Below are 14,041 nucleotides of genomic sequence, written 5' to 3' on the forward strand. Positions count from 1 at the left end.
GTTCCATTGTATGTGTGTGTACATATCTGAGTTTTGTCAAACTCTTTACACAGGAGTTTCTCCTTTAGATGACTATTTAATATAATTGTTGCCAAACTGAACTCAGGTTCACTCACCTGATACTCAGCAAAGCCAGTCTACTGATACTGGATTGTGGTGAAGGAAAATACAGCATTTATTGCAAGGCATGGAGAATGGGCAGCTGACATTCAACCTGGACTCCCTGATGGCTTCAAAGGAAAGGTTTTTAAAGGCAACACTAGCGGTGAGGGTTGCAGGGTACTTGATCAGCTTGTGGAGCATTTCCTGATTGGTTGGTGTTCAAAGTGATATTTTAGGAATCTTAGTCAACTTTCTGGTTTCAATCAGTCTGGGATCTACATGCTTATGCTCAGTATATAGTCACCATCCTCTACCTGGGTGGGGTTCTTACTTCCCACAGAACAACTCAAATATATGCATTAAATTGTCATGTATATCCTTTCAGGAGGAACTAGAAGTCCTGTCATTCTGTTTTATCACCGAATGATTGTTTAAGCTACCGTTTCTTTTCTTGTTTGACTACTTTTCCTTTATTTCTGCATTAATCACCTCTCTAATTGGTAACACTTGAGTCTGCTCTTTGGCACTTTCAAAAAGCCTAGAATTTTTTTTTTTAAGCAAGAAATGGGGAACACAAAAGGGCTTGTGTACCTGGGAAGGCCCTACAGGGTCCTGCTCAGTTTCAATCCCTCCTGATAATCCTCAATTCTAAGGGGACTAGGAGCAAGACAAGAAGGGGAATAAAGCTTTAGATAGAAAGATAAATCTTAAACTCTTCAGGGAAACTCAGTTTTAGAAGGACTTGGTTTCATAATCAGTTAGTTTTTGCTGTCCAGCAAGCAACCTCAAGATTCCACTGGCAAACAATTAGTACTGTATTGTTCATGTATCTGAGATTGCACTAGTCATTCTGCTTATCTTGTCTGGATTTGATTATACATCTGTGGTTCGCTGTCTCAGCTGGGTTAGACAGGGTGATTCAGCAATGCTCCACGTCTCTTTTCCTCCAGTATAGAGGTTAGTAGGCTAAATGCTGCCTACCACCTGTTTTTATAACTAAAATTTTATTGGCTCACAGACCTGCTCATTTGTTTACATACTGTATATAGTTGCTTTTTCACTACAAAAATAGTGTGAGTAGTTGCCACAGAATTTTATGGTCTGTAAAACCCAAAATATTTATTATCTGCCCCTTTACAGAAAAAAATTTGCCTCAAAATTTGTTTTAAAAGTCCAGCTCTGGCAGTTCTCCTGGTGATAATGATAGAAAAGTGTGGGCACCAACTCATGTGCCTATTCTGAGCCTCTGTGTCATATGTGCTAATATTCAATTAGCCAAAGCAAGTCATATGCTTGAATCCAGGGGCAAGGAGCAAAGATTGGTAAAGAGTGTGGAAACAGGAAGGGTCAAATTACTGAAGCCAATAATGCAATATACAATTTTCATAATTTTTTTGAGGAATAGTCACATGTGTGTACCTGTTTAAGAACTTGATACTTTCTCTTCCAGCAACATTTTGAATACATCAAGAACCAATGATCTACCCCAGGGGTCAGAAATTTTTTTCTATAAAGGCATAGCTATTAAATATTTTGGGCTTTATTTGACATGTCCTTCACAACTACTCAAATCTGTCATCACATTAAGTGGCCATAGACAATATGCAAACAAATGAATGTGGTTGTATTCCAACAAAACTTTATTCACAAAACAGACAGTAGTTTGCCTGTTCCCAATGAAACACATATCAAAAATAAGAAAACTGGGGCACAAAGTATTTAGACGTCTTATCTAGGATCACATACCTAAGTGATGATTAAACAAGATAAGGGCTATAGTCCTACAGTGGCCAACCAAGAAGATGATTTTTTGGTTCCACATAAAGTTACAAGATTTGACTTGTTTGAAAATGTGTTAAAATTGGAAAATTTATATAAAAATATGGATGTTCAGATTTTCTTAAATTGGATCATGTGGACTCAAATTCCCATCATGCAACAATTGGTTGGAGTCAAGTAAATGCCAAACTGTTAGATATACTGTCAGTTCAACTGTTTATTGAGACCCTGCATTTGGCCCAGTGGTGACTTGGCCCAGTTCACTTGTTTACATTATTTTACTGACCCCTGTGGGCATACACGGTTACTACCATGGACTTAGAACATAATCCTTTTAATTTCTCAGTCCTGGATTTTTTTTCCTCTTGACTACTTCATCTGGTCAAGTCACTCTGACACAGTCAAGTTGTTAGGTTTTAAAACTTGCAAGAACTATTTTGTCTTTGAAGTGTTTCCCTTCTCTATGGATTTCGGAGGATGATGAGACTTTCCAACTGAATTAGTTTAAAATCCATAAAAATGTGTTTCAGTGAAGTATTTTATAATCAAATCTCTTTATTACAATTGAATGTATAATTTGCAACACCTACTGAGGTGATTTTAAACTTTGGACAGTCTTTAATAATAAACATTTCTTAGCACCTGAGCTAGAAATACTTGAAAAAGTGAACAAACAAGTGATTTAAGGGAAAATGCTCCCTACACACACTCCTTGTTAATATTTTATGGTCAGTAAATGAATTTTAGAAATGAGAATTATTTGGTGCAACAACAGTTGATAGATTCACGGAGATTCTTTGTCTTCACTTGGAAACAGGTGAAAGTAAAGACATTCTTGCTTTTTTGCATTTCTTTTCCATGGGGATGGTCTTGGTCCCTAACTCCTGTACAATGTCACGAACCTCCGTCCAGAGTTCATCAGGCACTCTATCTATCAGATCTATTCCCTTAAATCTATTTCTCACTTCTACTGTATAATCATAAGGGATTTGATTTAGGTCATATCTGAATGGTCTAGTGGTTTTCCCTACTTTCTTCAATTTCAGTCTGTATTTGGCAATAAGGAGTTCATGATCTGAGCCACAGTCAGCTCCTGGTCTTGTTTTTGCTAACTGTATACAGCTTCTCCATCTTTGGCTGCAAAGAATATAATCAATCTGATTTCGGTGTTGACCATCTGGTGATGTCCATGTGTAGAGTCTTCTCTTGTGTTGTTGGAAGAGGGTGTTTGCTATGACCAGTGCATTCTCTTGACAAAACTCTATTAGCCTTTGCCCTGCTTCATTCCGTGCTCCAAAGCCAAATCTGCCTGTTACTCCAGGTGTTTCTTGACTTCCTACTTTTGCATTCCAGTCCCCTATAATGAAAAGGACATCTTTTCTGGGTGTTAGTTCAAAAACATCTTGTAGGTCTTCATAGAACCATTCAACTTTGGCTTCTTCAGCGTTCCTGGTTGGGGCATAGGCCTGGATTACTCTAATATTGCATGGTTTGCCTTGGAAATGAACAGAAATCATTCTGTCATTTTTAAGATTGCATCCAAGTACTGCATTTCGGACACTTTTGTTGACCATGATAGCTACTCCATTTCTTCTAAGGGATTCCTGCCCACAGTAGTAAATATAATGGTCATCTGAGCTAAATTCACCCATTCCAGTCCATTTTAGTTCACTGATTCCTAGAATGTATATTGTCACCCTGCTTATTTAACTTATATGCAGAGTACATCATGAGGAACGCTGGGCTGGAAGAAGCTCAAACTGGAATCAAGATTGCTGGGAGAAATATCAATAACCTCAGATATGCAGATGACACCACCCTTATGGCAGAAAGTGAAGAGGAACTCAAAAGCTTCTTGATGAAAGTGAAAGAGGACAGTGAAAAGTTTGGCTTGAAGCTCAACATTCAGAAAACAAAGATCATGGCATCTGGTCCCATCACTTAATGGGAAATAGATGGAAAAACAGTGGAAACAGTGGCTGATTTTATTTTTCTGGGCTCCAAAATCACTGCAGATGCTGATTGCAGCCATGAAATTAAAAGACGCTTACTCCTTGGAAGGAAAGTTATGACCAACCTAGATAGCATATTAAAAAGCAGAGACATTACTTTGCAAACCAAGGTCCATCTAGTCAAGGCTATGGTTTTTCCCATGGTCATGTATGGATGTGAGAGTTGGACTGTGAAGAAAGCTGATCGCCGAGGAATTGATGCTTTTGAACTGTGGTGCTGGAGAAGACTCTTGAGAGTCCCTTGGACTGCAAGGAGATCCAACCAGTCCATTTTAAAGGAGATCAATCCTGGGTGTTCATTGGAGGGACTGATGCTAACGCTGAAACTGCAATACTTTGGCCACCTCATGAGACAAGTTGACTCACTGGAAAAGACTCTGATGCTGGGAAAGGTTGGGGGCAGGCGGAGAAGGGGACGACAGAGAATGAGATGGCTGGATGGCATCACTAACTCTATGGACATGAGTTTGAGTGAACTCCGGGAGTTGGTGATGGACAGGGAGGCCTGGCGTGCTGTGATTCATGGGGTCGCAGAGAGTCGGACATTACTGAGCGACTGAACTGAAGGACATTCTTAGAAAATTCCACATCATATACTGAAGTGTGACACAACTTTCTGATAATTATGAGCCTTTGCTCAAGGGTTCATATCAACCACTTGATTATGATTAAAGATACTTCATCTTACAAATTTACATCATGTAACAAATATCATCAACGAACAGCCCCAAAGTCTTGTAGGGAAACATATATCACACACTAAATGTCATGCCTGTGGAAAAGAGGGAGAGAGAAAGAAAACAAACATTAGCTTTTACTGCAATGCAATTTGGGCTTCCCTGGTAGCTCAGCTGGTAAAGAATCCACCTGCAATACAGGAGACCCTGGTTCGATCCCTGGGTTGGGAAGATCCCCTGGAGGAGGGCATGACAACCCACTCCAGTATTCATGCCTGAAGAATCCCCATGGACAGAGAAATCTGGCGAGCTACAGCGCATGGGTTCACAAAGAGTTAGACATGACTGAATGACTAAACACACGAGGCCAGTCAGTGTGCTACGTGCTTTATAGACATTTATCCTCATTTAATCTGCAAAAAGATCCAGTGGCATGGGTGCTTTCATTATTCCCAGTTTATAGTGGGGAAAAATTGAAGCTCAGAGTTCATATGATACCAGCCTACAATCATATAGATAAAAGCTGGATTTTTGATACAGGTCTGGCAGACAGATTCCTGTGTAGTGAGCTCCCTGGGAGTAGCATGGAAAACAATAGTACTGAATGTGTCTAGGAGGTAGCAAAACTATAGAGTGTAATAGTAGCTTTTTCCTTTGTGGGCTAGCTTGACCATATCAGAGCAAAGCTCCATCAGGGTTAAAGCCAAGGATCAAAGATAAAATAATCTGTAAGCCTTATAGTAGCTTTGTTTATCAAAAGGCATCTCTCTGTGACTATACGCAAAATGAGGTTAATGGCTGTTGTACTTATCCTGGCATTCAAAATGAAAAATTCCTGCTTTGGAAGGTTTGCTCACAGAAGTGTTCCTAATTTGCAGAATGCAAATAAAAGGCTTTCAAACATTTCATCAATCCATTTTGAGCTATTGTGGCAATTTTTGTCAAGGATTTTGAATGAGTTTATTTGCCTGAGATTATTAAGACTCTTGTAGAAGCAAAAAAGGTAAGCTCTTTTGAAAAAGAATTTAACTCATTAAGTTCTGTTCTGCCTAACCTGCATACTTGCATTGTTTGGTTCTCCCTTCAGAGAAAGTTGATGCATACTCCCCTTGTCCTGTAAAACTACTGGCAATTTTGCCAAGAGAAAATTTCAAAGAATGCCTCTTGGTGTGGAAGAAAGTGAAGTCTTACATGAAGATAAGTGGAAATAATTTTCCAAAGAGCTATTTAAGCAGTTGAGTACAATCTGCAGCAGGATCTTGTATACAGTGTTGTAAGATTAATTGAGCATGAAGTTGCATGTGCAAAGCATCAGATGTTCAGAACATATTTTGTGCCCAGACTGACATTCTGATTACCACCCTTTTTATTATTGACATAAATGACCCAATCGGTAGACAAGTAACTTTAGACACTCTTCCTGTTGCAGCAAACTGAACATTTATAAGAACTGCTTTGTGAAAAAAGTGGAAGGTCACAGGATAGGCTGCTGCTGCTGCTGCTAAGTCGCTTCAGTTGTGTCCGACTCTGTGAAACCCCAGAGATGGAAGCCCACCAGGCTCCCCCGTCCCTGGGATTCTCCAGGCAAGAACACTTTAGTGGGTTGCCATTTCCTTCTCCAATGCAGGAAAGTGAAAGTGAAGTCGCTCAGTCGTGTCCGACTCTTAGCAACCACACGGACTGCAGCCTATCAGGCTCCTCCGTCCATGGGATTTTCTAGGCAAGAGTACTGGAGTGGGGTGCCATTGCCTTCTAGCCATAATCAAATGGTGATGGTCAAATTCTTTATTTTTTACTTCCTATTTCTACCTCTATTATATAGCGGTCATTTTTAATACTCCTAAAACTCTTCTCCTGGCCTTCTCCTGGATGCTTTTATTACATTAATATTAGAATACTCAAGATTATGAAAGGCAATAAAAACCTATGTGAAATAAAGATTTTTATATATGAGTTCCCACACTGCCTAGTTGAGGCCATTCTAGATAACTGATACAACCGGTTTTTGGAAAACTGGTTCATGCAACTTAAAACAGGAAGAAAACTCAATTCTTAATATACTGAAATTAGGATGCCCAGACATTTTTACCTATGGGATATAATTAATAATGCAGAACTTCAGAAATGGTTATAAGCCACTCTAGATACTTTGAACAGAAAGATTTTTAATGCAAGGGATTTTTTGCTTATGAAACCGTTAGACATTCTAAGTGAGCAAGATTTAGACTGGGATTTAGACTCCAGAACAACACAGAATTGTCCCTCCATAGGAGATGCCATTTACACTACAACAGGCAACCACAGAAATTAAGAAGCCATTGTAAAAAGTGCTTTGTAAAAGTATCTATCACTCAAGCTATGATCTGGAAGTCAGAGAGCTACTGACAGAACTGCTAGATGCAGAACCACACAGGGCTCCCCAGATCTATGCCAGCAAAATAGATATTTCATATATTAGTGTTTCTCCTAACATTTATGGAGAAGGAAATGGCAACCCACTCCAGTATTCTTGCCTGGAGAATCCCGTGGACGGGGGAGTCTAGCAGGCTACAGTCCATGGGGTCACAAGAGTCAGACACAACTTAGTGACTAAACCACCACCACCACCACCTAACATTTAATGCAATTATGAATGCAAGTGCTGGCTGAATGCCACTGATGGAAACCAGAAACCTTAGCTACAAGGGATTTTGGAAATGTAAACTTTATCTTGCCATAGCATCTGCCATTCAGAAGGATGGCCTAAGAGTTAAAATAGATACTGAATAAATCAGTGTACCATATCTGCTGTACCAAAGGGCCTGGAGGAAACCTTGTGACAAGTATTAATACTAGTTTTAATAAGTAGATTTTAAAGAAAGTAGTCAATACCCATAAATCATTTTAGTATAAAATTAAAGTCCATTTTCTGACACGTTTACACCTATTCTAAATTGATTTCTTTGAGTACTTGAAATTTCAAATAATAATATTTATTGTACACCTGCAGTATTTAAAGAATTGGGCAAGGGGAATCAGACATGGTCCTTGTCCTTAAAAAACACATTCTAACTTGAAACAGAAGAGCTAGGGACAATACAAAGTAACATATGTTAAATACTGAAAAAGTGCAAACTGTACTAGAGAGGACTCAGGGAAAGGTTTCAGGAAGTATGTAACAGTTGAACTTGGCCTTACAGAGTGACTAAGGTCAAACAAAAATCAAACTTTTAACTTTATAACAATTTTCAGTTTACAAAATATGTTTAGAATATTTTATCATTTTCCTTTCCCATAAATTATTTCATATATCTAAAGAAATGTTTTAAATATTCCACAGATTTTTCCCCAAAATTGCAGGTTGACACCACACAGCTAGGAAGCAGCAGAGATAGAAAAATGAACTCATGTATGTTTCACTCCGATACTGCTGATTGATCATGTCACATTGTCATTCTCAGAGGGACTTAGAAACACAGAAATTCCTACATAGAGAATGAAAGAAATAACACTGGAATAAAAGCTTAGAAACTGCAAGCAATTGTGTTTGACTGGATTGCAAGATAACACAGAAACTAGAGAGTAAAGGTAAATTAGGACCAGACAGTAGGCAAGTTTAATATCAGACTAAAGCAATAGGCATCTAATTAAATTTTTTAAAAAAACATGATTACTGCACTGATTTGTAGAATTGAAATGCAGTGTGAAAGAGACTAGAGATTGAAATGGAGGAAATAAGGATCTCATAATTGCCTTGATGAGAGTAGTTCAGTTCAGTCGCTCAGTCGTATCTGACTCTTTGTGACCCCATGAATCACAGCACGCCAGGCTTCCCTGTCCATCACCAGCTCCCAGAGTTCACTCAAACTCATGTCCATCAAGTTGGTGATGCAAACCAGCAGTCTCATTCTATGTCGTCCCTTTCTCCTCCTGCCCCCAATCCCTCCCAGCATCAGAGTCTTTTCCAGTGAGTCAACTTGTCGCATGAGGTGGCCAAAGTATTGGAATTTCAGCTTTAGCATCAGTCCTTCCAATGAACACCCAGGATTGATCTCCTTTACAATGGACTGGTTGGATCACCGTGCAGTCCAAGGGACTCAAGAGTCTTCTCCAAAACCACAGTTCAAAAGCATCAATTCCTCGGCGATCAGCTTTCTTCACAGTCCAACTCTCACATCCATACATGATCACTGGAAAAACCATAGCCTTGACTAGACGGACCTTGGTTGGCAAAGTAATGTCTCTGCTTTTTAATATGCTATCTAGGTTGGTCATAACTTTCCTTCCATGAAGTAAGCGTCTTTTAATTTCATGGCTACAATCAGTATCCGCAGTAATTTTGGAGCCCCCAAAAATAAAGTCTGACACTATTTCCACTGTTTCCCCAGCTATTTCCCATGAAGTGATGGGCCCAGAGGCCATGATCTTAGTTTTCTGAATGTTGAGCTTCAAGCCAACATTTCACTCTCCTCTTTCACTTTCATCAAGAGGCTTTTTAGTTCCTCTTCACTTTCTGCCATAACGGTGGTGTCATCTGCATATCTGAGGTTACTGACATTTCTCCCAGCAATTTTGATACCAGCTTGTGTTTCCTCCAGCCCAGAGTTCCTCATGATGTACTCTGCATATAAGTTAAGTAAGCAGGGTGACAATATACAACCTTGACGTACTACTTTTCCTATTTGGAACTAGTCTGTTGTTCCATGTCCAGTTCTAACTGTTGCATCCTGACCTGCATACAGGTTTCTCAAGAGGCAGGTCAGGTGGTCTGGGATTCCCATCTCTTTCAGAATGTTCCACAGTTTATTATGATTCACACAGTCAAAGGCTTTGGCATAGTCAATGAAGCAGAAATAGATGTTTTTCTGGAACTCTCTTGCTTTCTCCATGATCCAGCAGGTGTTGGCAATTTGATCTCTGGTGCCTCTGCCTTTTCTAAAACCAGCATGAACATCTGGAAGTTCATGGTTCACATATTGCTAAGCCTGGCTTGGAGAATTTTGAGCATGATGTTACTAGCGTGTGAGATGAGTGCAATTGTGCGGTAGTTTGAGCATTCTTAATGAGGATATAAATTAGTTTGGTTTGACTATGAATCAAGACCTCTCTCTCCAGCAATATGATTAACTACCTATTTGGATACAGATTTTCAACAGTCTCAAAAATGCAGAAATTATGGATCAAATCTAATAAACATCTTTCCAAATCAATACACAGCTGAGCTCATAGGAAAGGAAGGAAAATTCCCAGGGATTAAAACTAAAGAGAGCTGGAAAACAAAATGGTACACTGAAGCTAAGCCTACTGGAGCCCTAGAAGTATTTGCCAATCTCCTTAAATAAGAGACTTGCATTTTAATAATCTGCCACCTAGGCATAGGTGACATAGCCTTGGGCCAATACAAGGTATAGAGAATATCAACATAACTTCCTCACACTCAAAAATCCCAACATAACTCAATGAATAGGTAGATTGGAGGAAAAAAATTCACCTGATGGCAAAAGAAAACAATTGGGAAAATAGATATGACTCTGAGTAGAGTATCTTATAACAGGCTTGACTATGTCTCTATCTAGTCTTCTGGTTTTAATATATAATAGTTGAGTCATCTAAGAAAATATAAACTGAGAAATTAACCTAATCCCCGGTTGGTAGGCAACTAAGGTTATCTTTCAGAACGTAATACACATTTACAGAATCCAGGGAATAAGGTATCACATCAAAGACCAGGATATGACTTAGTAGAACCAAATCATTTAGAACAGAAAGACCCATGGAGAAATAGCAGCTGTATGGGAATAAGATGCTCCGTGGGAGGAAATAAAAGGACGTTTGTCAATCTCAGGAGTTGGAAAACACAGCAATCAGTAAAAATGCTCGCTCTCAAAAGGAGCCTTCTCCATTCAAGGTGGAGCACTCTGAAGGCAGTGATGAGAACAGATAAAACTTGAAAGAGCTTTGGAAATCTCCAATTTGCCAATGAACATAAAGAAAGGGTGCTCAGGTATCCTGAAACCTCATGGTTTGGAAATATCCCATGAAAGAAAATTGTAACCCTTACTGAAACTAAACTGCTAAGAGCAGGACATAAATATATTGGGGTAGAAACACTTGGAGTAAAGAGAAAAAATTCAGATGCTAATGAAAGAAATGACTAAAAGCACAGGTAAAATATAGTACTAAAGATGTGCATGCAGTGGGAGTGTATATTTTTATTACTTTATAATAAATTAGAAGTACTAGTGCAATAAAACTAAAAATGCTATCATGACCCATACAAGTACAGGAAACTTCATCTCATTAATGCATGACAAGAGAAAGAGGCTGCCTGAAATCCATAAGACGACATGGTAAGAAAAAAAGAGATAGTGATCCAAAAAAAAATATTACATAAAATTATGACATAGCAGAAAACTACATTTGGCTACAAAGACAACGAAAATCCTAATTTATTATTTCAAAACAAACCTAAATGTAATTATAGAAAAGATTAGTTACAGCAGAACAACACAAATGAAAGAAAAATAAATGAAACAGATTGATTTCTGGATCCGACAGAACTCAGGTAATAATTATAAATAGGAAAAAGTTATAAATTGAGAAAAACTGTAGGAAAAATAAAGGTGGACAGGTGAAGTTAAAGTACAGGAAGGGAACTAGAAAATAGAAAGTAAAAGCAATGACAAATCAAATGTATATTAAGAAAGATAGTTTTAATAATTTGAGAGAAAGTGATAAATCATGAAAACAAAGGAAATACAGATATAAAAAAGGAGAGTTAGGAGAATAAAACCACAATGGAACACTATAAATATATGAAAAACTATAATCAATATTTTTCTGAAATTAAAGTATATTTGAAAGTTGAAAGTACCTTAGAAAAATCACCCCACATGATCAATATAAAAATATATGTTAGCAAAAGTTCACATATTGAAAAAAAAAAAAACAATTTGGGATACAGATAAAAATACCAAGGAAAACTGAGTTTTAAAAAACAGCACTTTTTACAATAATCAAGGCATGGGAACAACCTAAAAGTGCATTGACAGATAAATGGATAAAGAAGATGTGGTACATATATACAATGGAATATTATTCACCCATTGGAGAAGGAAATGGCAACCCACTCCAGTGTTCTTGCCTGGAGAATCCCAGGGACGGGGGAGCCTGGTGGGCTTCCGTCTATGGTGTCACACAGAGTCGGACACGACTGAAGTGACTTAGCAGCAGCATTATTCACCCATAGGTAAAGCTATTTGCAGCAACATGGATGGACCTAGAGATTATCATACTAAGTGAAGTCAGACAGAGAAAGACAAATATCATATGATATTGCTTACATGTGAAATCTAAAAAAAATGGTACAAATGAAGTTATTTACAAAAACAGAAACAGATTAAGACTTAGAAAACAAACTTACAGTCACCCAAAGAGAAAGGTGGGGGAAATAAATAGGGAGTTAGGGTTGACATATACACACTACTATACTTAAAATAGATAACAATAAAGATTTACTGTATAGCACAGTGAACTCAGCTCGATATTTTGTAATATCCAATAAGGGAAAAGAATTCAAAAAAGAACAGGTATATGTATAACTGAATCACTTTGCTCTACACCTAAAACTAATATTGTAAATCAATGATAGACTAATATGAAATACAAATTTTAAAATTAGCATCAGAATTGTTGACTGCAGTGCTTTAAGCCAGAACTTCTAAAAGTAATTTAGAAAACTCAAAGAACATGAGGAACACAAAGACTGCAAATTGGTTTGAACCAGCAATATTCAGGGCGCACTGTACATAATGCACTCTTCCTGAATAATCACCTGAGGAATGAGCTTCAGATTATCAAGGAAATATTGAAATGGTTGTGAGCATTAAATATATTTAACTACATCACTGAGAAGAAATGATGGGAATAAGGATGAATGAATATATGTAAATAATATAGGTTCTAATTATATATTGCAACTATCAAAAATCATGGTGAGAAGAAGGAAAATCAATGGCAAGTAGAATAAGCTGGTTGATTGCCATATATTTTTATTGGGAGTATAAGGATATAGATTAATTTAGATAATTGGGGAAAGGAAAAGAAAAGATTTATAGTTATTTTCAGTAATGCTTACAGTATGAAACTAACAGAAAATACCTTAAATGAAAGAGTTTAAAGATAGTAAGAATATAATGGCAATTAACAAAAAATAACATCTTCATAAATAGCAACATTAGTATAAAAGAGAAAGATCTCATAGGAAAAAAAAAACTTTAGATACAGTTTGAAAGAGAACAGAACTGTCACTATGTTATGCATAATACAGTCATGACTCATAGATTAAAAATATTTTATTAATAGATTAATTGAATACAAATCTGTAACTGAAGAATACAAACCTATACTTTATACAAAGACACACCTAACATTAAAAAACTCAAAAGGTTAAAATGGGTATTTATTTTCATACTAAACAAGCAAATAAAGAGAACAAAAGTCAAGGTAGAATTCAGATTAAAAAGCATTAACACAAGGAAAGATTGTATAATGCTCAGTCTATTGCCCAGTCTATAAGTCATAATGATGCAATCAATGTTGTAAATATCTCTGGTACCCTGGATTATAAAGAATATCTTAAGTAAACAAAAAATTTATGAAAACAGACTGCATATTTGGTTGTTTTGAAAGATCTAAATTTCAAAAAAGGGAAATACTAGACATAATTCTCTATAGTATGATAAAATTAAAAGTTAAACACATTTTAAGTTTTCCAAGTGAAAATAAAAAAAAAAGTGAGCAACCCTTAGGTCAAAGTAGAAATATAAAACAAAGATTTTATATTTGTTTCTTATACAGAACAATGGAATACAGCAAATGCAGTTATCAGAGGAAAATTACGGAATACCTCTATCAACAAAATTGAAAAATCAAAATAGATTACTTTAAAAAAAACATCCAGATGCGTCCCTGGTGGCTGAGTGGTAACGAGTCCGCCTACAATGTAGGAGACATGGATTTGATCTCTGATCCCTGAGAATACCACGTGCCCCAGAGCAACTAAGCCCATGCGCCACAACTGCTGAAGCCCACGTGCCCTAGAGCCCATGTTCTACAACAAGAAAAGCCACTGCAATGAGAAGCCCATGTACTGCAAATAAAGAGTAGCCCTTGCTCACCACAAATAGAGAAAAGCCCACACGGCAACAAAGACCTAGCACCCCAAAAATAAATAAAAATATTAAAAAAGAAATCCATAATTAAAAATAAAGATAAACAAGGAAATAAAATTAGACATTAATGAGCTAGAAGATAGAAAACTATAAAAATGATAAATGAACTACAAAAGCTGGTCCACTGGAAAATGTTTTCTTATAACCTAATGGAAACGAGAAAGAAACCACAAATGTGCATAATCAGAAATGAAGTGGAAAATAACCAATTGTTTCAAAGGAGACTATTTTGCACAAATAAGTGCAATTCAATTTTAAC

Source organism: Moschus berezovskii, chromosome X (genome assembly GCF_049115385.1).
Source record: "Moschus berezovskii isolate FMDL1 chromosome X, NW_MosBer_1.0, whole genome shotgun sequence".
Lineage (NCBI taxonomy): Eukaryota > Metazoa > Chordata > Mammalia > Artiodactyla > Moschidae > Moschus > Moschus berezovskii.